This window comes from Mobula birostris, chromosome 26 (genome assembly GCF_030028105.1).
Source record: "Mobula birostris isolate sMobBir1 chromosome 26, sMobBir1.hap1, whole genome shotgun sequence".
Taxonomy (NCBI): domain Eukaryota; kingdom Metazoa; phylum Chordata; class Chondrichthyes; order Myliobatiformes; family Myliobatidae; genus Mobula; species Mobula birostris.
The window spans coordinates 29,648,334-29,670,734 of NC_092395.1; the positions used below are offsets into that span (position 1 = coordinate 29,648,334).

The 22,401-nt window shown below is 42.6% G+C and overlaps 1 protein-coding gene across 5 annotated transcripts in view; it reads left to right on the forward strand.

The window, feature by feature from the left end:
- The window catches only part of ranbp3b (RAN binding protein 3b), a 171,954-nt gene that overhangs the window by 46,297 nt on the left and 103,256 nt on the right, over window positions 1–22,401 (forward strand). The gene's annotated exons all lie outside the window — the stretch shown is intronic.

Consider the following 22,401-nt stretch of genomic DNA (forward strand, 5'->3'; position numbering starts at 1 on the left):
CTGTATTCTCAGATCCCTTTGTTCTACCACACTCCTCAGTGCCCTGCTGCTCACCATGTAAGACCTAACCTGGCTGGGCCTCCCATAGTGCAGCACCTCACTCTTGTCTGCATTAAGTTCCATCTGCCATTTTTCCAGCTGGTCCAGATTCCCACTGGAAATTTTGGTAGGCTTTCTCACTGTCATTACACCGCCACCTCCAGTCTTGGTGTCATCTGCAAATTTGCTGATCCAGTTTACCACATTATTATCTAGATTGTTGATATAGATGGCAACCAGTCCCTTCAGCACACCACTAGTCACAGGTCTCCAGTCAGGGAGGCAACCATCTACTACTACTCTCTGGCTTCTCCCACAAAGCCAATGTTTAATCCAATTTACTACCTCATCTTGAATGCCAAGTGACTGAACCTTCTTAACCAACCTTCCGTGTGGGGCCTTGTCAACGGGCTTGCAAAAGTCCATGGAGACAACATCCACTGCCTTACCTTCATCAACTTTCCTGTTAACTTCCTCGAAAAACTCTAGTTTGGTTAGGCACGACTTACCGTGCATAAAACCCTTTTCACTATCCCTAATCGGTCCCCGTCTATCCAAATACTTACATATCTGGTCCCTTAGAATACCTTCCAATAACTGTCTCTCTATTGATGTCAGGCTCAACAGCCTATAATTTCCTGGCTTATTCTTAGAGCCTTTCTTAAACAATGGACCAACATTAGCTATCCGCCGTACCTCATCCATTAGTGAAGGATGTTTTAAGTATCTCTGCTAGGGCCCCTGCAGTTCCTGCACTTGCCTTCCGTAGGGTCTAAACACATTGTCAGGGCTTGGGGGTTTGCCTGATTTGCCTCAAGACAGCAAACACCTCCTTCTTTGTAATCTGTATAGGGTCCATGACCTTGCTGCTGCACTGCCTCACATCCATAAACTCTGTGTCCATTTCCCGTTAAATGCAGATGCAAAAAGAAAAAAATCTAATAAGTTCACCCCCAACTCTGCATATAGATTGCCACTCTGATCTTCCAGAGGACCAATTTTGTCCCTTGCTATCCTTTTGCTCTTTATGGTGTAAGAAAATGTTACCAATCACTAGAGCTATTTTCTTCCTGAGAAAATGTGAACTCATTGCATAAAAATTGCCTTTAAAATTGCAACTCATTGATTTGAATGCATTACATGATCAGTACTAGTGTTGCTATGAAACTCAATATTGAGCTCATTTTACTTTGTGGGTAAAGCTTAAGACTAGCTTAACTGTTATACATTCAAATGGTGTATACTTAGTGCCACTAATGTTTGATTTAAGCAATCATTTTATAGAGAGGATATTGCTAAATACTGAAGAGCTGAGCATTGAAACTTATGTGCAACATTGGTGTTGATGGTTGCAAATGCAATTATCACGTGCAATGTTACATAGGTGTGCTGGTATGAAGTTTGCACCTGATCTAGTATACTCCCAATGTTCCCAATATTGTGGTAAGTAGTTATTCAAGACGATGGGGACTAAAAACTGTTCTAGAGCCTTGTTAACATTTGCAAATTGGTAAAGGAAAGGGGTTGCTTTTCTTCTTAAAGAAATGATGAGACTGCAGAAATGAAAAGTCATTTATTTCAAAATGTATCCTTGCAAGCGACAGAAGTGCTACACCTGCCCATTCAACTCCACCCTTACCTCCATTCAGGGACCCAAGTGTCCTTCCGGGCAAGGCTACACTTCACCTATGAATCTGTTGGAGTCGTCTATTGTATCTGGTGCTTCCGATGGGGCCTCCTCTGCATTGGTGAGACCCTACATAGATTGGGAAACCGCTTTGTCGAGCACCCCGGCTTCATCTGCCAAAGCGGAATTTCACAGTGGCCAACCATTTTAATTACAATCCCCATTCCCATATTGACATATCAGTCCATGAACTTATCTTTTGCCAAGATGAGATCACTCTCAGGATGGTAGAGCAGCACCTCATATTCGTCTAAGTAACCTCCAATCATATCACATGAGCATCGATTTCTCCTTTGGGTAATTTTTTTCTTTTCCTCTTCCCCTTTCTTCTTCTTCTATTCCTCACTCTGGCCTCTTACCTCTTCTCACCTGCCTATCACCTGGTGCCCCTCCTTTACTTTTCCCACTCACCTGGCTTTACCTATCACCTTCTAGCTTGTCCTCCTTCCCTCCTCCCACCTTTTTATTCTGGCATCTTTCCCCTTTGTTTCCAGTCCTGAAGTAGGGTCTTGGCCCAAAGCATCTACAGTTTATTCATTTTCACAGATGCTGTCTGACCTGCTGAGTTCCACTAGCCTTCTTAGTGTGTTGCTCTGGATTTGCAGCATCTGCAGAATCTCTTGTGTTTATGAAGTATTAATATGATTAGAATGGAACTGTTTATTTTAAACTACATCTTCTGTTTTGCAGCACAAAAGGCTAATACCTTAAAACTCCAAAAATCTGTTTGGAACTTCATTGGTTTCAAATTGAGATATGGCCCACTAGTTAACATATATAAAATAATGGAGGATTTCAGCAAGTCAGGCATCATCTCTGCAGAGGAATAAACAGTTTAGGTTTTGGGCCAAGATCCTTCATCGGAACTGGAAAGGAGGGTGGTAGAAGCTAGAATAAGAAGGTTGGGAGGAATACAAGCTGGCAAGTGATAAGGTGAAACCAGATGTGGAGGAAAGTAGATGGGTAGAGGAGTGGGGATGAAATGGATGCACTGAGATGATAGGTGGAAGAGGTAAAGGACGGAAGAATAGGAACCAAATGAAAGAAGAGAGTGGATCATGGGAGAAAGGGAAGGAGGAGGGACAGCAGAGAGAGGTGACGGGGTAAGTGAGGATAAGAAAAGGGATAATAGGGGAGGCAGAATGGGGATTGGAAAAAGAGAAGGGGAGGGAAAAGTTTACTAGAAGTTAGAAAAGTCAATGTTTATAGCATCAGGTTGGAGGCTATTCAGGCGGAATATGAGGTGTTGCTCCTCCAACCTGAGAGTGGCCTCATTGGGGCAGGAGAGGAGGCCGTGGACTGACATGTTGGACTGGGAAGTGGAACTAAAGTGGGTGGCCACTGGGAAAACCCGCCCTTTGTATGGATGGAGCGAAGGTGCTTGAAAAAAGCAGTCCCCCAATCTTTGTCATCTCTCACTAATATAAAGGAGGCGGCGTCGGGAGTACTGGATATTGTAGATAATCCGAACAGATTCGCAGGTTGAGTGTTGCCTCACCTGGAAGGACTGTTTGGGGCACTAAGTGGTAGTGAGGGAGGAGGGGAAGGGGCAGGTGTAGTTCTTGTCTTGCTTATAGGGGTAAGTGCCAGGAAGGATGAGAAGATAAGAGAGCCACCTAGAGAGTGATCCCTGTAGAAGATACTATTGAAGATGACAGATGTTAGAAAATGATCTGCTCACTGGTTCACTATTCCCATGTACTTGCATGCTGAAGACCTGGTTCCTTCTAATTATCTGAAGTTGACTGGTGCCTGCGGTTGCAAACCTAAATGTTCACTGGAAGGTATATTTTTCTAATGTATAATATCTTTTTATAAAGAAAACAATTCAATTGAAAGAGTGTTGAATAGTCAACTGATCCAGCACTACCAAAGCCGCAAATGTTAACGGAGTTTTACTGTACTGAAAAGCTTTTGCAGTATCTGAATAAGGTGTAATATCACTGGCATATGTCATGAAATTTGTTGTTTTGTGGTACATTGCAATACCCAATAATAAATTACAGTAAGAAATATAGTTAAAAATGAATTTGAAAAAGTATGGAAAAAGCAAGCAATGAAAGTATTGAGGTAGTGTACATGAGTTCATTGTCCATTCAGAAATCTGAAAGCTGAGGGGACGAAGCTGTTTTTGAAAAGTTGAGTGTATATCTTCAGTCTCCCATACCCACCTCTGCGATGATAGCAATGAAAAGAGGGCATGTCCTGGGTGATAGGGTCCTGAATAATGGATGCCACCTTTTTGATGCATCGCCTTCTGAAAATGTACTTGATGTTGGGGAGGCTGGTGCCTATGATGGAGATGGTATCCAAAGACTACAATTGCGTGAAGTTCCAGAACCGTATTTTGTAAGCTTTTAGAATGTTAACAAAGTGGCCCCTTTATATCTTGCACATGATGCACAGTGCTTTTTTTTTGAAAAACTAAAGGATTGTATCTTCCTGTGCCATCTCCTCTCCCCAAGTCTCAAGTGGTTTGACATTGTAATGTCGGAAAAATGCTCTTGAGTAGCAGTGTGGAAGTCTGAAGGCTTTTGATGTAAAGTTTGGGAGGATTTTATACACCTAAATCTTTTTTAATAACAAGGCTTGTTCGGGCTTGGAATGGAATGCTCCTATTCGCCATTCCAGTTCCCACACCAATTTCTTGCCATTTCTCATCCTTTCTCTTTGCTCCTTTCCATCTTGAAGATACTTTTTCAACAAACTGTTTAAAATTTACGTTTCTGTGCTGCTACTTCCTGACTGCCACTTCATACCTGCTAGTGAAAAAGGCAATCTGTATGCTGGAATCCATTTCTTTATCCTCGATCATAGAAATAATCTAGGAGATGATTTTTCTTTTGACTAATCATGACCAATTATACAGAAGTCTGACTGCCCTACTTTTTGGAAATGGCATGAATTGGAGGCAATGTGTGTCTTAATTATTTTTGTAAGGAGTTGTACGTTGTAAAGGATAGTTACATTTCAGGTTAAATAATGAAGACTTGTCATCTCTCTACAAAACTAGTTTGTTGCCTTATGTTGCAAAAGAAGTATAGCTGCCTTATTGTTAGTAATTATAAACAGCCATGCTGTACGGCAACATTGACACTAAATATTGGTTACTAATGTAATTGAAGTTCAAGTTTATTGTCGTTCAACCGTATACCTCCAAAAGAAACATCGTTCCTCCGGACCAAGATGCACAACAAGTACATATAACTCTCACAGAACACATAAAACAATATTATCACAAATACATTAACAAATAATAAAATATATTCCAGAAGATGGACATTTAGCATAATTTTGTGCACTTTAAAATTTGAGTATAAAAAGATCTCCTCTAATGGTTTTTATCAATGGGTCCAGAACCAAGTAAAATGAAGTTAAAACTTTAGCATGTGAAAACCACTTCAAACCCTTAACAGAGTTTATTTCAATAAATGGCTGCTGCTCATGAGCAGAAATTGACTGCTGGTCATAAACCTGCGGGACTCTCAAACTTTTAAACTTAGCTCGGCTATGACAAGTTAAATAAACACCAAATAATTAACTTAAAATAATATTACACAAAACTCTTTGAACGTACTGTATGAGAGGTTAACTTTTATTAGTTCATTAATTTCTTAACCCAGTCTAATGACCAATCTCTTCCAGATCCATCTTACAAAGTCCATAGTTCATTTTTAATTGCATGCTAGTTTACTTTTCATATAATGCAGCAGTTATCTTATGATAAATAAAACATTTGAAACTGCATTTCATTTAAGCAAGTTTATACCTTGGAGCGATGTAGGATGAGAGCTGACTTGATAGAGGTGTACAAGATAATGAGAGGCATTGATTGTGTGGATAGTCAGAGCTTTTTCCCAGGGCTGACTTGGCTAGCATGAGAGGGCATAGTTTTAAGGTGCTTGGAAGTAGGTACAGAGGAGATGCCAGGGGTAAGTTTTTTACGCAGAGAGTGGTGAGAGCGTGGAATGGGCTCCCAGTGGCGGTGGTGGAGCCGAAAACGATAGAGTCTTTTAAGAGACTCCTAGATGGCTACATGGAGCTTGGAAAAATAGAGGGCTATGGGTAAAGCCTAGATAGTTCTAAGGTAGGGACATGTTCAGCACAGCTTTGTGGGCCAAAGGGCATATATTGTTCTGTATGTTTTCTGTTTCTGTAACTACGTACAATGAATGTAAAATCTTTATTGACATTATATACTGTTTTATTTAATTCAGTAGTTTTAGAGAATTTACTGCATTTAATTCTTTTAAATTTTTTTCCCATTTCCATCTATGTGCTCTATTAATTAGTTAGGGGCACGCAGCAGCACAGCAGTTAGTAGTGCTATCTGACAGCTCCAGTTACTTAATTGTCTATGTGCAGTGTCTCCCTGTGCTTTAATTTCCTCACAGATGCTCTAGTTTCCTCCCACATCTCAAAGACTTGTCTGTTAGTAGGCTTCAGTGAAATTTCCCTCGTGTGATGGGGGCAGGAGAACTTGGGGAGATGGTAGGTGGGGCAGTGGGATGGATGGAAATGTTTGGGACCCCATTAAAGGTCCTAAGAAAATATGAGAAATAATTAGCCAAAACTGACTAAAACTGATACCTCCTTTGTCTTTGGTAAGTGGGGTTCAAAAATGTTTTTAATCCTGGAGACAGAAGAGATTGCAGTGGCTGGAACGTGGAGTAAAAGAACAAGCAGCGGGAGGAACTCACTGGGTCAGCCAGCAATAGTGGAGGAAAACAAACAGTTTATGTTTTGTGTTGAGATCTGTCATCTGGAGGGATGGAGAAATAGTATAAAGAGTTAAGGGAAAAGGATTGAGTAAGAGCTGGCAAGTGAGATGTGGATTCTGGTGAGGAAGGGGATAAGGCAGGGAAGTATGGAAATAATGAAAGAAGCTGAGTGCTGATAGGTGGAGTCATCAAAGGTCTGGAGATGATGCAATGAAAGGAAAGTGTTTAATCTTGCCTGCATTTTATTTGGGTGCCTCCACCATCATCGGGAAAAGGAAAGCTAAGGAATCTACTAGTATTTTAGTAAGTCATTAGCTGGAAATTAGTCCAGTGGAGAAGATTCTCCCAAGTTTTGGAACTTGCTATCAAAAGGTTTGTTGGGGGAATAAAATCACTGCATTTGATAGGAAGCTGAATAAAGACGAGGGATAAATACGAGTAATGAATCAAGAGCAGCCAGTGATTGCGAATATCATCTCCATTTTTCTCATCAAATCCAAACCTCCCACAATTCTATCATTCACATTCAATTATTTGGCTTTGTGGTGAAGGAATTGTCAACTCACCAAAATGTGATAGGGCTTTCTGTAAATGAACATTTAAAAATTGATAGTCACTGTGGTTCTGGCAAGTAGTCAAACTAGTGTCACAGATCCAATTACCTGGAGTGGGTCACTTCTGGTCGCAATCACTAAACTCCCTTTGTCCTCAAACATGGTCACCTAGACCTCTCTCCTTTGGCTTCTGCTAGTCTTTGGGCATTGCATAGGTTTAAATAACTGTGAGCTAAAACCTATTCAGCAGTCCCTGACAAACAAAGTTTTGGAGAAAATAATCAATTAGTTTGAGAGTTGCTGAAACATAATAATAGATTATTGCTGTTGATCTGGAGATCTGCTGCAAGGAATTTAAATTCGGTGAATTAAACAAAACTGGAAGAAACAACAAGTACAAATAATTACAACAGAAACTGCTTAATTCAGATAAAAGCATTGTGAAATTATGCTCATGCAAGAGTACTTTTTTAAAATATTATTGTTATTAGAGAAGGAAATCTGTCCCATTTGCCTAGTCATGCTTCATGATACTCCAGGCTCTATGGTTGAAATGTTTTCCACTCAGGAGGCAACTAGAGATGAACAGTACATACGAGGAAATTTGCAGATGCTGGAAATTCAAGCAACACATCAAAGTTGCTGGTGAATACAGCAGGCCAGACAGCATCTCTAGGAAGAGGTACAGTCAACGTTTCGGGCCGAGACCCTTTGTCAGGACCCTTCGTTACCCTGGTGGCCTGGTGGAAGAAGCTGTCTCGAAGCCTGTTGGTCCTAGCTTTTATGCTGCAGTAGCGTTTCCCAGATGGTAGCAGCTGGAATAGATTGTGGTTGGGGTGACTCGGGTCCCTAATGATCCTACAGGCCCTTTTTTTTACACCTGTCTTTGTAAATGTCCTGAATCATGGGAAGTTCACAACTACAGATGCGCTGGGCTATCCGCACCACTCTCTGCAGAATCCTGCGATTAAGGGAGGTACGGTACCCATACCAGGCAATGATGCAGCCAGTCAGGATACTTTCGGTTGTGCCCCTGTAGAAAGTTCTTAGGATTTGGGACCCATACCAAACTTCCTCAACTGTCTTGAGGTGAAAGAGGTGCTGTTGTGCCTTTTCAACCACACAGCTGGTGTGTACAGACCACGTGAGGTGCTCAGTATGCCGAGGAATTTAAAGCTGTTCACCCTCTCAATACCGGATCCATTGATGTCAATGCCTGTCTCCATTCCTCCTGTAATCCACAGCCTGCTCCTTGGTTTTTGCGACATTGAGGGAGAGGTTGTTTTCTTGACACCACTGTGTCAGAGAGATAACTTCCCTGTAGGCCATCTCATTATTGTTTGAGGTTAGGCCAATCAGTGTAGTGTCATCAGCAAATTTAATTAGCAGATTAGAGCTGTGGGTGGCAACACAGTTATGGGTATACAGGGAGTAAAGGAGGAGGTTTTGGACACAGCCCTGAGGGGCTCCTGTGTTGAAAGTCAGTGGAGGTGAGGGAGCCCACGCTTACCACCTGCCACATGTTCCTCTTGCAGTGTTGGGACCACCTTTAATCCATACAGGCCTTCTTTGTTTTAAGATCTTTGGCCTTTTTTTTGAAAGTTGAGTCTCTAAATTGCAGTTTTGCTCACTATATATGTTTGAATTGACAGCTCTGTTTCTAACACTGTTATTTGTTACAGAGAATTTCCTTATGTCAGATCATTTACTTATATACTATATTTATAACTTTAAAAATAAAGGGTATAAGTGTTGAGAACAAAGGACAACTACGGGTAAGACAACAGGAATTCTGCAGATGCTGGAAATTCAAGCAACACACATCAAAGTTGCTGGTGAACGCAGCAGGCCAGGCAGCATCTCTAGGAAGAGGTACGGTCGACGTTTCAGGCCGAGACCCTTCGTCAGGACTAACTGAAGGAAAACTTTAAAAAGTTTTCCTTCAGTTAGTCCTGACGAAGGGTCTCGGCCTGAAACGTCGACTGTACCTCTTCCTAGAGATGTTGCCTGGCCTGCTGCGTTCACCAGCAACTTTGATATGTGTTACTATGGGTAAGGGTTTGTATGGATACCACCTGATTCTATCAGTGAAGTCTGATTTTTCAGCAGTGAACAGTGAAAATTTTGCAAAAAGTTTGTGAACCCTTTGTAGTTACCTGGTTTTCTGTATAACTACTCATAAAATGTGGTCTGATTTTCATCTATGTCACAATAATAGACGCACAATCTGCCTGAACCAATAACACACAAACAATTGTACTTTTTATGTCTTCTCTGAACCCATTGTTTAATCATTCGCAGTCCAGGCTGGAAAAAGTACGTGAACCCTTGTATTTAATAACTGCTAGAACCTCCTTTAGCAATAACCTCCACCAACCGTTTCCTATAGCTTGTAATCACTACTACTACTTCTACGTTGACTCAGGCCTAGGGGGCTGGTGTCGGGCAAATCAGATTTGCACAATAGAGAAGAGGAATTTTTAGATCATTCTTCCATACAAAACTGTTTCAGGTCATCAATATTTCTGGGATACCTTGCATGAATAGCCCTCTTCAAGTCATACCACAGCATCTCAATTGGGTTAAGGTCTGGACTCTGACTTGGCCATTCCAAAACACAAATTTTCTTCTGTTCACAACATTCTGTTGTTGATTTGCCCTCTTGTATTTCAGATCATTGTCTTGTTGCATCATCCAACTTCCATTAAGCTTCAGGTTACGGATCACTACTCTGGCATTCTCCCGTAAAATGTCTTGATACTATTTTGAATTCATTGTTCCTTTAATGACTGCAAGCTGTCCATGCCCTGAGGCAGCAAAGCAGTCCCAAACCATGGTGCTCCTTCCACCATGCTTCACAGTTGGGATGAGATTTTGGTGTGCAGTGCCCTTTTTCCTACAAACATAACGATGTGTGTTTCTGCCAAAATGTTTAACTTTTGTCTCATCTGTCCACAGAACATTGTCGCAGAAGCATTGTGGAACATCCAGGTGGTCTTTTGAAAACCTGAGACATGTCCAGCAACACTTTGTTTGTTTTGGAGAGCATTGGTGTCCTTCCATGAACACGATTCGTGTTCAGTGTTTTTGTTATAGTGGACACATGAACAGAGACCTTAGCAAGTTCTAGAGACATGAATTTTGCTGTTACCCTTGGGTTTATTTTCACCTCCTTCAACATTGCACATTATGCTGTTGGTGTGATCTTTGCAAGATGCCCACTCCCAAGGAGAATAGCAACAGTACTGAATTTTCTCCATTTTTCTCTTACTGTGGACTGATGAACACTTAGGTCTTTAGAAATGCTTTGGTAGCCTTTTCCAGCTTCATGAATCTCTCCGGTTCTTCTTCCAAGGTCCTCTGAAAGTTGTTTTGATCGAGGCATGGTGTGCGTAAACAAATCTTTCTCGAGAAGAGCAGGCTCTGCCAGTAACCTGACTTCCTGTTTTTTTTAAAGAGGCCAGAGTACCTCCACAGCCCACATCTCTAATCTTATCTCATTGATAGGAGCAACTGACTCCAAATAGTTTTTGTAGAAGGCATTACCCCAGAGGTTCACATACTTTTCTGAATCTATATTGCAAATGTCACTCAGCTATTTAAGAAGGGGGCAAGGAAGCAAAAAGGAAATTATAGACCTGTTAGCTTGACGTCGGTGGTTGGGAAGTTGTTGGGGTCGATTGTCAAGGATGAGGTTACAGAGTACCTGGAGGCATATGACAAGATAGGCAGAACTCAGCATGGATTCCTTAAAAGAAAATCCTGCCTGACAAACCTATTACAATTTTTTGAGGAAATTACCAGTAGGCTAGACAAGGGAGATGCAGTGGATGTTGTATATTTGGATTTTCAGAAGGCCTTTGACAAGGTGCCACACATGAGGCTGCTTAACAAGATAAGAACCCATGGAATTACAGGAAAGTTACATACGTGGATAGAGCGTTGGCTGATTGGCAGGAAACAGAGAGTGGGAATAAAGGGATCCTATTCTAGTTGGCTGCCGGTTACCAGTGATGTTCCACAGGGATCAGTGTTGGGGCCGCCTCTTTTTACATTGTACATCAACGATTTGGATTATGGAATAGATGACTTTGTGGCTAAGTTTGCTGACGATACGAAGATAGGTGGAGGGGCCGGTAGTGCTGAGGAAACGGAGAGTCTGCAGAGAGACTTGGATAGATTGGAAGAATGGGCAGAGAAGTGGCAAATGAAGTACAATGTTGGAAAGTGTATGGTTATGCACTTTGGCAGAAAAAATAAACGGGCAGACTATTATTTAAATGGGGAAAGAATTCAAAGTTCTGAGATGCAACGGGACTTGGGAGTCCTCGTACAGGATTCCCTTAAAGTTGAGTCGGTAGTGAAGAAGGCGAATGCAATGTTGGCATTCATTTCTAGAGGAATAGAGTATAGGAGCAGGGATGTGATGTTGAGGCTCTATAAGGCACTGGTGAGACTTCACTTGGAGTACTGTGGGCAGTTTTGGTCTCCTTATTTAAGAAAGGATGTGCTGACGTTGGAGAGGGTACAGAGAAGAGTCACTAGAATGATTCCGGGAATGAGAGGGTTAACATATGAGGAACGTTTGTCCGCTCTTGGACTGTATTCCTTGGAGTTTAGAAGAATGAGGGGAGACCTCATAGAAACATTTCGAATGTTGAAAGGCATGGACAGAGTGGATGTGGCAAAGTTGTTTCCCATGATAGGGGAGTCTAGTACAAGAGGGCATGACTTCAGGATTGAAGGGCGCCCTTTCAGAACAGAAATGGGAAAAAATTTTTTTAGTCAGAGGGTGGTGAATCTATGGAATTTGTTGCCAGGGGCAGCAGTGGAGGCCAAGTCATTGGGTGTATTTAAGGCAGAGATTGATAGGTATTTGAGTAGCCAGGGCATCAAAGGTTATGGTGAGAAGGCGGGCACTGGGACTAAATAGGATAAAATGGATCAGCTCATGATAAAATGGCGGAGCAGACTCGATGGGCCGAATAGCCTACTTCTGCTCCTTTGTCTTATGGTCTCATGGTCTATACTGTGATTGTTTAAATGGTGTACTCAGTATCAACCAGAAGAAGTACAATTGTTTCTGTGTTATTAGTTTAGACAGATCGTGTTTGTCTATTATTGTGTCTTAGATGATGATCAGACCACATTTTATGAGTAATTAATGCAGAAAACAAGATAATTGCAAAGGGCTCAGAAATTTTTTCTTGCAATTGCATTTGTAAATAGTTTGGACCCCAACGTCTGTCTTTGAGTAGCAATCTTCATTCACTTTGATTAATCCTATGCAGTCTGCATTCTTTTAGTCTAAGGCCATTACTTGCTGATGTTTTTGATTATGTTTTTTATTTAACTCAGAACCAGAATCAGGTTTTTTTTATCACTGGCATGTGTCATGAAATTTGTTAACTTAGCAGCAGCAGTTCAATGCAATACATAATACAGAAGAAAGAAAAAAGATATAATAATAAATAAGTAAATCAGTTACAGTATATATGTATTGACTAGATTAAATATTGTGCAAAAAACAGAGATAGTGTATATTAAAAAAGTGAGATAGTGTTCAAGGGTTCAATGTCCATTTAGGAATCGGATGGCAGAGGGTTAGAAGCTGTTCCTATATCACTGAGTGTGTGCCTTCAGGCTTCTGTACCTCCTACCTCATGGTAACAGTGAGAAAAGGGCATGCCCCTGGGTGCTGGAGGTCCTTAATAATGGACGCTGCCTTTCTGAGACACTGCTTCTTGAAGCTGTCCTGGGTACTTTGTTGGCTAGTACTCAAGATGGAGCCGACTAAATTTACAACCTTCTGAAGCTTCTTTCAGTCCTGTGCAATAGAACCCCCTCCCACCCCCACCATACCAGACAGTGATGTAGTCTGTCAGAATGCTCTCCACGGTACATCTGTAGAAGTTTTTGAGTGTATTTGCTGACATACCAAATCTCTTCAAATTCGTAATAAAGTATAGCCATTGTCTTGCCTTCTTTATAACTGCATTGATATGTTGCGACCAGGTTAGATCCTCAGAGATCTTGACACCCAGGAACTTGAAACTGCTCGCTCTCTCCATTTCTGATCCCTCTATGAGGATTGGTATGTGTTCCTTCGTCTTACCCTTCCTGAAATCCACAATCAGCTCTTTCATCTTATTGACATTGAGTGCCAGGTTGTTGCTGTGACACCATTCCACTAGTTGGCACATTTCACTCCTGTATGCCCTCTCGTCACCATCTAAGAGTCTACCAACAATGGTTGTATCATCAACAAATTTATAGGTGGTATTTGAGCTATGCCTAGCCGCACAGTCATGGGTATAGAGAGAATAGAGCAGTGGGCTAAGCACACACCCTGAGGCGCACCAGTGTTGAACTATAGTTGAATTGAAACTTCCTCTAAATTTTCCCAACACTCACAACACGCTGGAGGAACTCAGCAGGTCAGGCGGCACCCGTGGAAACGATCAGTCAACGTTTCGGGCCGGAACCCTTCGTCAGGACTGAAGAGGGAAGGGGCAGAGGCCCTATAAAGAAGGTGGGGGGAGGGTGGGAAGGAGAAGGCTGGTAGGTTCCAGGTGAAAAACCAGTAAGGAGAAAGATAAAGGGGTGGGGGAGGGGAAGCAGGGAGGGGATAGGCAGGAAAGGTGAAGAAGGAATAGGGGAAAGCACAATGGGTAGTAGAAAGAGGCGGAACCAGGAGGGAGGTAGTAGGCAGCTGGGGGAGGGGGCAGAGTGAAATGGGGATAGGGGAAGGGAGGGGGAGGGAATTACCAGAAGTTGGAGAATTCATTGTTCATACCAAGGGGCTGGGGACTACCTAGACGGGTCTCCAACCTGAGTTTAGCCTCATCATGGCAGTAGAGGAGGCCATGTATGGACATATCGGAATGGGAATGTGAAGCAGAGTTGAAGTGGGTGGCAACCGGGAGATCCTGTCTGTTGTGGCAGATGGAGCGGAGGTGCTCAACGAAGCGGTCCCCCAGCCTGCGTTGGGTTTCACCGATGTAGAGGAGGCTGCACCGGGAGCACCGGATGCAATAGATGACCCCAACAGACTCACAAGTGAACTCTTGCCTTACCTGGAAGGACTGTTTGGGGCCCTGAATGGTGGCAAGAGAGGAGGTGTAGCACTTACACTTACAGGGATAAGTGCCGGGTGGGAGATCCGTGGGGAGGAACGTATGGACCAGGGAGTCACGGAGGGAACAATCCCTTCAGAAAGCGTACAGGGGTGGAGAGGGAAAGATGTGCTTAGTGGTGGGGTCCTGTTGAAGGTGGCAGAAGTTGCAGAGGATAATGTGCTGGATCCAGAGGCTGGTGGGGTGGTAGGTGAGGTCAAGGGGAACTCTGTCCCTGTTGTTGTGGTGGGAGGATGGGGTGAGAGCTGAAGTGCGGGAAATGGAGGAGCTGCGGGTGAGGGCATCATTGATGACAGCAGAAGGGAATCCACGATCCTTAAAGAAAGAGGGCATTTGAGATATCCTGGAACGGAAAGCCTCATCCTGGGAGCAGATAGAAACATAGAAACATAGAAAATAGGTGCAGAAGCAGGCCATTCGGCCCTTCGAGCCTGCACCGCCATTTATTATGATCATGGCTGATCATCCAACTCAGAACCCTGCACCAGCCTTCCCTCCATACCCCCTGATCCCCGTAGCCACAAGTGCCATATCTAACTCCCTCTTAAATATAGCCAATGAACCGGCCTCAACTGTTTCCTGTGGCAGAGAATTCCACAGATTCACCACTCTCTGTGTGAAGAAGTTTTTCCTAATCTCAGTCCTAAAAGGCTTCCCCCTTATCCTCAAACTGTGACCCCTCGTTCTGGACCTCCCCAACATCGGGAACAATCTTCCTGCATCTAGCCTGTCCAATTCCTTTAGGATTTTATACGTTTCAATAAGATCCCCCCTCAATCTTCTAAATATCAACGAGTACAAGCCTAGTTCATCCAGTCTTTCTTCATATGAAAGTCCTGCCATCCCAGGAATCAATCTGGTGAACCTTCTTTGTACTCCCTCGGCAGAGGAGACGGAGGAACTGGTAATAGGGAATGGCATTTTTGCATGTGGCAGGGTGGGAAGAGGTATAGTCGAGATAGTTATGAGAGTCAGTGGGCTTGTGGAAGATGTCAGTGGACAGTCTGTCTCCAGAGATGGAGACTGAGAGATCGAGAAAGGGGAGAGAAGTGTCTGAGATAGACCACGTGAATTTGAGGGCTGGGTGGAAGTTTGAAGTCAAGTCGATGAAATTGACGAGCTCTGCATGGGTGCAGTCCAGCATGGGTCAGTCCTGACAAAGAGTCTCCGCCTGAAACGTCGACTGTACCTCTTCCTAGAGATGCTGCCTGGCCTGCTGCGTTCACCAGCAACTTTGATGTGTGTTGCTTGAACTTCCAGCATCTGCAGAATTCCTCATGTTTGCATTATCTGAATGGTGGCCGATTAGGAAAAGGGGAGGTGCAACGAGACCTGGGTGTCATTGTACATCAGTCATTGAAAGTGGGCATGCAGGTACAGCAGGCGGTGAAAAAGGGGAATGGTATGTTGGCATTCATAGCAAGAGGATTCGAGTACAGGAGCAGGGAGGTACTACTGCAGTTGTACAAGGCCTTGGTGAGACCACACTTGGAGTATTGTGTGCAGTTTTGGTCCCCTAATCCAGCGGTCTTCGACCACTGGGCCGCAAAGCATGTGCTACGGGGCCGCGAGGAAACCTTTCCTCATTCCCTGTCACGCCCACTGTTGAGCCATTAAACACGCGAGGTCATTACCTGTACATCATCCATGTCAGCGCGGGAAGGAGGTCAACTCCTCGAGCTTGCAAATGACGGTAGGCTGAAAAGTATATTTGGCATAACATCTCTGCCGCATTCCAGATCAAAGTCAAGGCTAAGTATCCTGAGATAGCTAAGAAAGCACTGAAAACGTTACTTCCATTTCCGGTATTTTTCTGTGAAGCGGAGTTTTCTGCAATGAATGTAACAAAAACTAAATTGCGGAATAGACTGGACATAAGGAACCCCCTTCGAGTATCGCTGTCTCTCATCACCCCTCGATAGGACCGTGTTGTTGCTGGGAAACAAGCCCAGGGCTCCCACTGATTCAGTGACATTAGTGTGTTGCAGTGAGTTCATATGTTCATACGGGGAAAATATGTGCTGTGTGTTTAACATCCAAGCGTTACTTAAAATGTTATGATGCTATGGACTTATAAGTGACTTGTATAACCATATAACAATTACAGTACGGAAACAGGCCATCTCGGCCCTTCTAGTCTGTGCCGAACGCTACTCTCACCTAGTCCCACTGACCTGCACTCAGCCCATAACCCTCCATTCCTTTCCTGTTCATATACCTATCCAATTTTTCTTTAAATGATAATATCGAACCCGCCTCTACCACTTCTACTGGAAGTTCGTTCAACACTTACTTCAGCTCCCCTTTCCTCCCCTGATAATTGACTTAGCATTATATTCATGCGAGGAAAATGTGCACTGTGTGTTTAATATTAAATTTGTTACATAAAGCCTTTTAGAAAGGAAATTGAGTGTATTAGCCACTTATCACCTATATTCCGGTCGTGATTAACACCACCCCCACCCGAACAGAATCGCCAAAAACGATTGGTAGAAAAAATCAGCACGTACACGCATGCGCACACAAGTGCCCGCGCAAAGCTTCATGGTCATGGTAGTCTTTCTCGGGGTAAACACAACGTATTTGACTGCTACTCTTGTCCGTTGGCAACCCCCCCCCCCCCCCCCAGGGTCGGCTGGTACACAAGAATATTGTCAATATTAAACTGGTCCGCAGTGCATAAAAGGTTGGGGACCCCTCCCCTAATCTGAGGAAAGACATTCTTGCTATAGAGGGAGTACAAAGAGGGTTCACCAGATTGATTCCTGGGATGGCAGGACTTTCATATGAAGAAAGACTGGATCGACTAGGCTTATACTCGCTGGAACTTAGAAGATTGAGGGGGGATCTTATTGAAACGTATAAAATTCTGAAGGGATTGGACAGGCTAGATGCAGGAAGATTGTTCCCGATGTTGGGGAAGTCCAGAACGAGGGGTCACAGTTTAAGGATAAAGGGGAAGCCTTTTAGGACTGAGATGCAGAAGAACTTCTTCACACAGAGAGTGGTGAATCTGTGGAATTCTCTGCCACAGGAAACAGTTGACGCCAGTTCATTGGCTATATTTAAGAGGGAGTTAGATATGGCCCTTGTGGCTAAAGGGTCAGGGGGTATGGAGGGAAGGCTGGTACAGAGTTCTGAGTTGGATGATCAACCATGATCATACTGAATGGCCTGCTCCTGCACCTATTTTCTATGTTTGTTATCAAACCATTTATTCTAAATCATTTCATACTCAGGAGTACTTTAGGACTTGTACTAATGTATTGCATATTAAAATGCTGAATTGATCGTTGCTTTGCAGCTTGAAATCTGGCTATATGCCAGTTGTATCCAGCAACAGGAAGATGTTGATCCACAATTTAAAAAAAAGCATGTAATGCTATCTAGAATGGGCTGTCTTACAGATTGTAGACAGCAATATGCAATGAACAGCAGTGTTGTATGGTCAGATAGTTATCCCTTACTTATTTATGCTATGTTTTAAAAAAAATAGAAAAAGCGGTCATTTCTAGTGATACTGTTTCTATTAGCTAAAACAAAATCTATTTTAGTGATTTTGACTGAAGGATAAATATTGGCCAGGACAGGAAAACTTCTCCTTCTCTGTTATATTGTCATGGGAATGGACAAACCCCCCTGATTTATTAACATTTCAGCTGAAAGAAAGTACTTCCAATAGTACAGCATTTCTTCCGTACCACATTGAAATGCCCACACAACTTACAGAACCTCTGGTGCAGTAAGATATCCTCACATTCTTTGTAAGAGTAATATTAAATAGTATTTGATGCTTACTGACCTAATGTTTGTTCAAAGGTAAGTTTTAAGGATCAGCTGAAAACGGGAAAGAGAAGCGGAGATGCAAAACGATTTGGTGGGATGAATTGCAGAGCCTTTTCAGCTATAGATTTAGATTACCAGTGCTGGAGGGGGGTTAAGTTTGGGTGGCTTCGGTTGAACTGGTAGGGTTGGATAAGATTACTGAATGGGCAAAGCTCTGCAGGGCATTTGAAAACAAATGGAGATTTTAATCAAGTTATTCTTGTCTAACTGTCTCACAAACAATCAGTGAACGTAAGTTGTGGATCATTGAGATACCGTGAGTTGGGCCATGACCATCAGGGTTGTGTGTATCCTTAAGTTTATGGAAGGTAGAATGTGGAAGAAATAGTCAAGGCTGGACCTTAGAAATACTTTATTTGATGGAAGCAGTAGTTTGGGATTAGAATTTGGTGACATAAGGGGAGCTGTTCTTCAATCTTGATAATTATTAGGTGCTTGAGTGTATAAAAGTAATGGGTGAATAACTCCCTATATGTAAACTTTGTTGCTCAGTAACTATTCACACCAATGGGACTGCACAGCTTTTGGTTGAATGAGAAGCCTTGGCTGAAAACTCACGTTCACTGGGAAGCATTGACCCATTCCCTCCTGCGTATTTCTCTTGTTCTCTTCACAGCAGATTTCTCAAGACACTGAAATGATACACCAATATGTGTCAAAAAGGTAATCAATGATAGTCATGGGAGAGTTAACATTCAGGTCAATTGAGAAAATCAGGTTGGCAATGGCTCGCTCTCTCGCTCGCGCTCTTGAGTTTGTTGAACACCTATGAGATGGATTATTAGAGCAGTTAGTCGTTGACCCAACTAGGGAATCAGCTATACTGGATTGGGTGTTATCTAATGAAATAGAGGTGATTAGGGAGCTTAAAGTAGAAGAACTCTTAAGAGGCAGTGTTCACAATATGATGTGAGTTCAATTTGTAATTGGGGGGAAAAAGTAAAGTCTGACATGGTGGTATTTCAGTGGAGTAAAGAAAATTACAGTGGTATGAGAGAGGAGTTGGCCAAAGTAAATTGGAAGGAGATGCTGGTAGGGGTGTCAGCAGAACAACAATGGCATTGGTTTCTGGAAAAAATGAGGAAGGTGCAGGATAGATGTATTCCAAAAACGAATAAATACTCAAATGACAAAATAGTACAATTGTGGCTGACAAAGGAAGTCAAAGCTAATGTAAAAGCAAAAGAGAGGGCATACAACAAAGCAAAAATTAGCGGGATGATAGAGGATTGGGAAGCTTTTAAAACCCTACAGAGAGCAACTAAAAGAATCATTGGGGGGAAAGGATGAAGTATGAAAGCAAGCTAGCAAACAATATCAAAGTGGATAGTAAAAGCTTTTTCAAGTATGTAAAAAATAAAAGAGAGATGAGAGTGGATATAGGACCGCTAGAAAATGAAGCCAGAGAAATAATAACAGGGGACAAGGAGATGGCAGATGAACTAAATGAGTATTTTGCATCAGGCTTCACTGTGGAGGACACTAACAGTGTGCCAGATTTTGAGGGGTGTGAGGAAAGAGAAGTGAGTGCAGTTACTATTACAAGGGAGAAGGTTTTCAAAAAGTTGAAAGACCTAAAGGTACATAAGTCACCCAGACCAGATGACCTGCACCCTAGGGTTCTAAAAGAGGTAATGGTAGAGATTACGGAAGCATTAGTAGTGATCTTTCAATGATCATTGGACTCTGGCATGGTGCCAGAGGACTGGAAAATTGCAAATGTTACTACAATCTTTAAGAAAGGAGGAAGGCAGCAGAAGGAAGTTTTAGACCAGTTAGCCTGACCTCAGTGGTTGGGAAGATGTTGGAGTTAATTGTTATGGATGAGGAGATGGAGTACTTGGTGACACGGGACAAGGTAGGACAAAGTCAACATGGTTTCCTTAAGGGAAAATCCTGCCTGACGAACCTGTTGGAATTCTTTCAGGTGATTAAAAGTAGGATAGATAAAGGGGATGCAGCAGATGTTGTATATTTGGACTTTCAGAAGGCCTTTTACAAGGTGCCACACATGAGGCTGCTTAGCAAGTTAAGAGCCCATGGTATTACAGGAAAGTTACTAACATGGTTAGAGCATTGGCTGATTGGTAGGAGGCAGCGAGTGGGAATAAAAGATGCCATTTGGCTGCCAGTGATTAGTGGTGTTCCGCAGAGGTCGGTGTTGGGACTGCTTTTTGTGCTGTATATCAATGATTTTGATGATGGAATTGATGGCTTTGTAGCCGAGTTTGCAGATGATATGGAGATTGGTGGAGGGGCAGGCACTGTTGAGGAAACAGACTGCAGAAGGACTTAAAACAGATTAGGAGAATGGCCAAGAAATTGACAAATGAAATATAATGTTGGAAAATACATGGCCATGCACTTTGGTAGTAAAAATAAATGTGCAGACTATTTTCTGAATGGGGGAAAAAGTCCAAAATTCTGAGATGCAAAGGGATTTGGGTGTCCTTGTGCAGAACACCATAAAGGTTAGCTTGCAGGTTGAGTAGGTGGTGAGGAAGGCAAATGCAGTGTTAACCTTCATTTCAAGAGGTCTAGAATACAGGAGCAGGGATGTGATGCTGAGGCTTTATAACGCACTGGTGAGGCCTCACCTTGAGTATTGTGAACAGTTTTGTGCTGCTCATCTAAGAAAAAGTGTACTGGCTTTGGAGAGGGTTGAGAGGAGGTTCACAAGGATGATGCCAGGAATGAAAGGATTACCGTACGAGGAATGTTTGATAGCTTAGGGTCTATACTCACTGTAATTTAGAAGGATGAGGGAATTCCCACTGAAACCTTCCAAATGTTGAAAGGTCTAGACAGAGTAGATCTGGAAAGGATGTTTCCCATGGTGGAGAAGTCTAGGACAAGAGAGCACAACCTCAGATTAGAGGGGTGTCCACTTAAAACAGAGATGCGGAGAAATTTCTTTAGCCAACGGGTGGTGAATTTGTGGAATTTGTTACCCCAGGCAGCTGTGGAGGCCAGGTCATTGGGTGTATTTAGGGCAGAGCTTGGTAGGTTCTTGATTGATCACAACATCAGAAGTTGCAGGGGGAAGGCCGGGGAGTGGGGCTGAGGTGGGGGGGGGGTAGGGTTAAGGATCAGCCATGATTCAGTGGTGGAGCAGACTCAATGGGCCAAATGGCCTAATTCTGCTCCTATGTCTTATGGACTTGTACTTTGTCTGCAAAATTCTCTAATGAACCAACGTCACAATCCTATCCCAGGCTGGCATCATCATTATTGAGAATCTTTGGCCTACCTGCTACACAAAGCACCTCCTGCACCATCTGTCCTGTATTGGCATCATGGACCATCTCAGAGCTGGAATGAAAGCAAGCCATCCTCATTAAGATGGCTTAAAATGGGATTAAGAATGTAGATTGTTCCAGGAACTTCTCAGTGAATTGCAAAGAAATCTTGATTAGTTAGGGAGATGGGCTGAGGAACTGCAGATAGACTTCAATTTGTATAAGTGTGAGGTGTTGCATTTTAGACAGTCAAACTGGGGATAGGACTTGTGCAGTGAATGGCAGAGCACTGGCGAGTGTTGTGGAACAGGAGGACCCAGGAGTACAAGTGCAAGTTTGCTGAAAGTGGTTGTGCAAATGACTATGATGAAGGTGTTTAGTGTGTTGGCCTTCAATCAGGGCATTGAATTTAGGAGTAGGGACATTATTGTACGTTGCAGTTGTAAAAGTCATTGCTGAAGCCACACTGGGAATATTGTGACCAAAACTGTACACCCTGTTATAGGAAAGACAATGTTAAATTGGAGAGGATGCAGAATAGACGAGTGAGAATGGTACCTGGACTAGAGGGCCTGACTGGCCATGCTAGATCTTTATTTTCTGGAGAATGATGGGTGACTTAGTCCCTCAGGGGATTTAATGTGTTGTAGATAGTAATAATTGTATTTTAATTTGAAACTGTAAATAGTTTGTGAAGCCCTGATTATTGTATAAAGTATTACAGGGTTGTAATGGTCATTGAGTAAACTTCTGTAAAGAAAATGAAAGGTGATTTCATAGAAGTACATAAAATAGATACTTCTTCAACAAACTGTTTAAAATTTACGTTTCTGTACTGCTACTGCCTGACTGCCACTTCATACCTGCTAGTGAAAAAGGCAATCTGTATGCTGGAATCCATTTCTTTATCTTCAATCATAGAAATAACAATTCAGGAGATGATTTTTCTTCTGACTAATCATGACCAATTGTACAGAAATCTGATGAGTGGTGTTAGGTGGATGGCTTTTAATTTGGTCAAGTAGAGTAATTTTTTCGACTAGTGTTAAGTCTTTTCATGGTATCTTGGCAAGCGTCTGAATTTTTAAAAGTCAAATAAAATACAAAATTATCAAAATTTACTGCCTTTTGAATTGGCGGCCATACCCAAATGGGTAACATCACACAAGCACACACAAC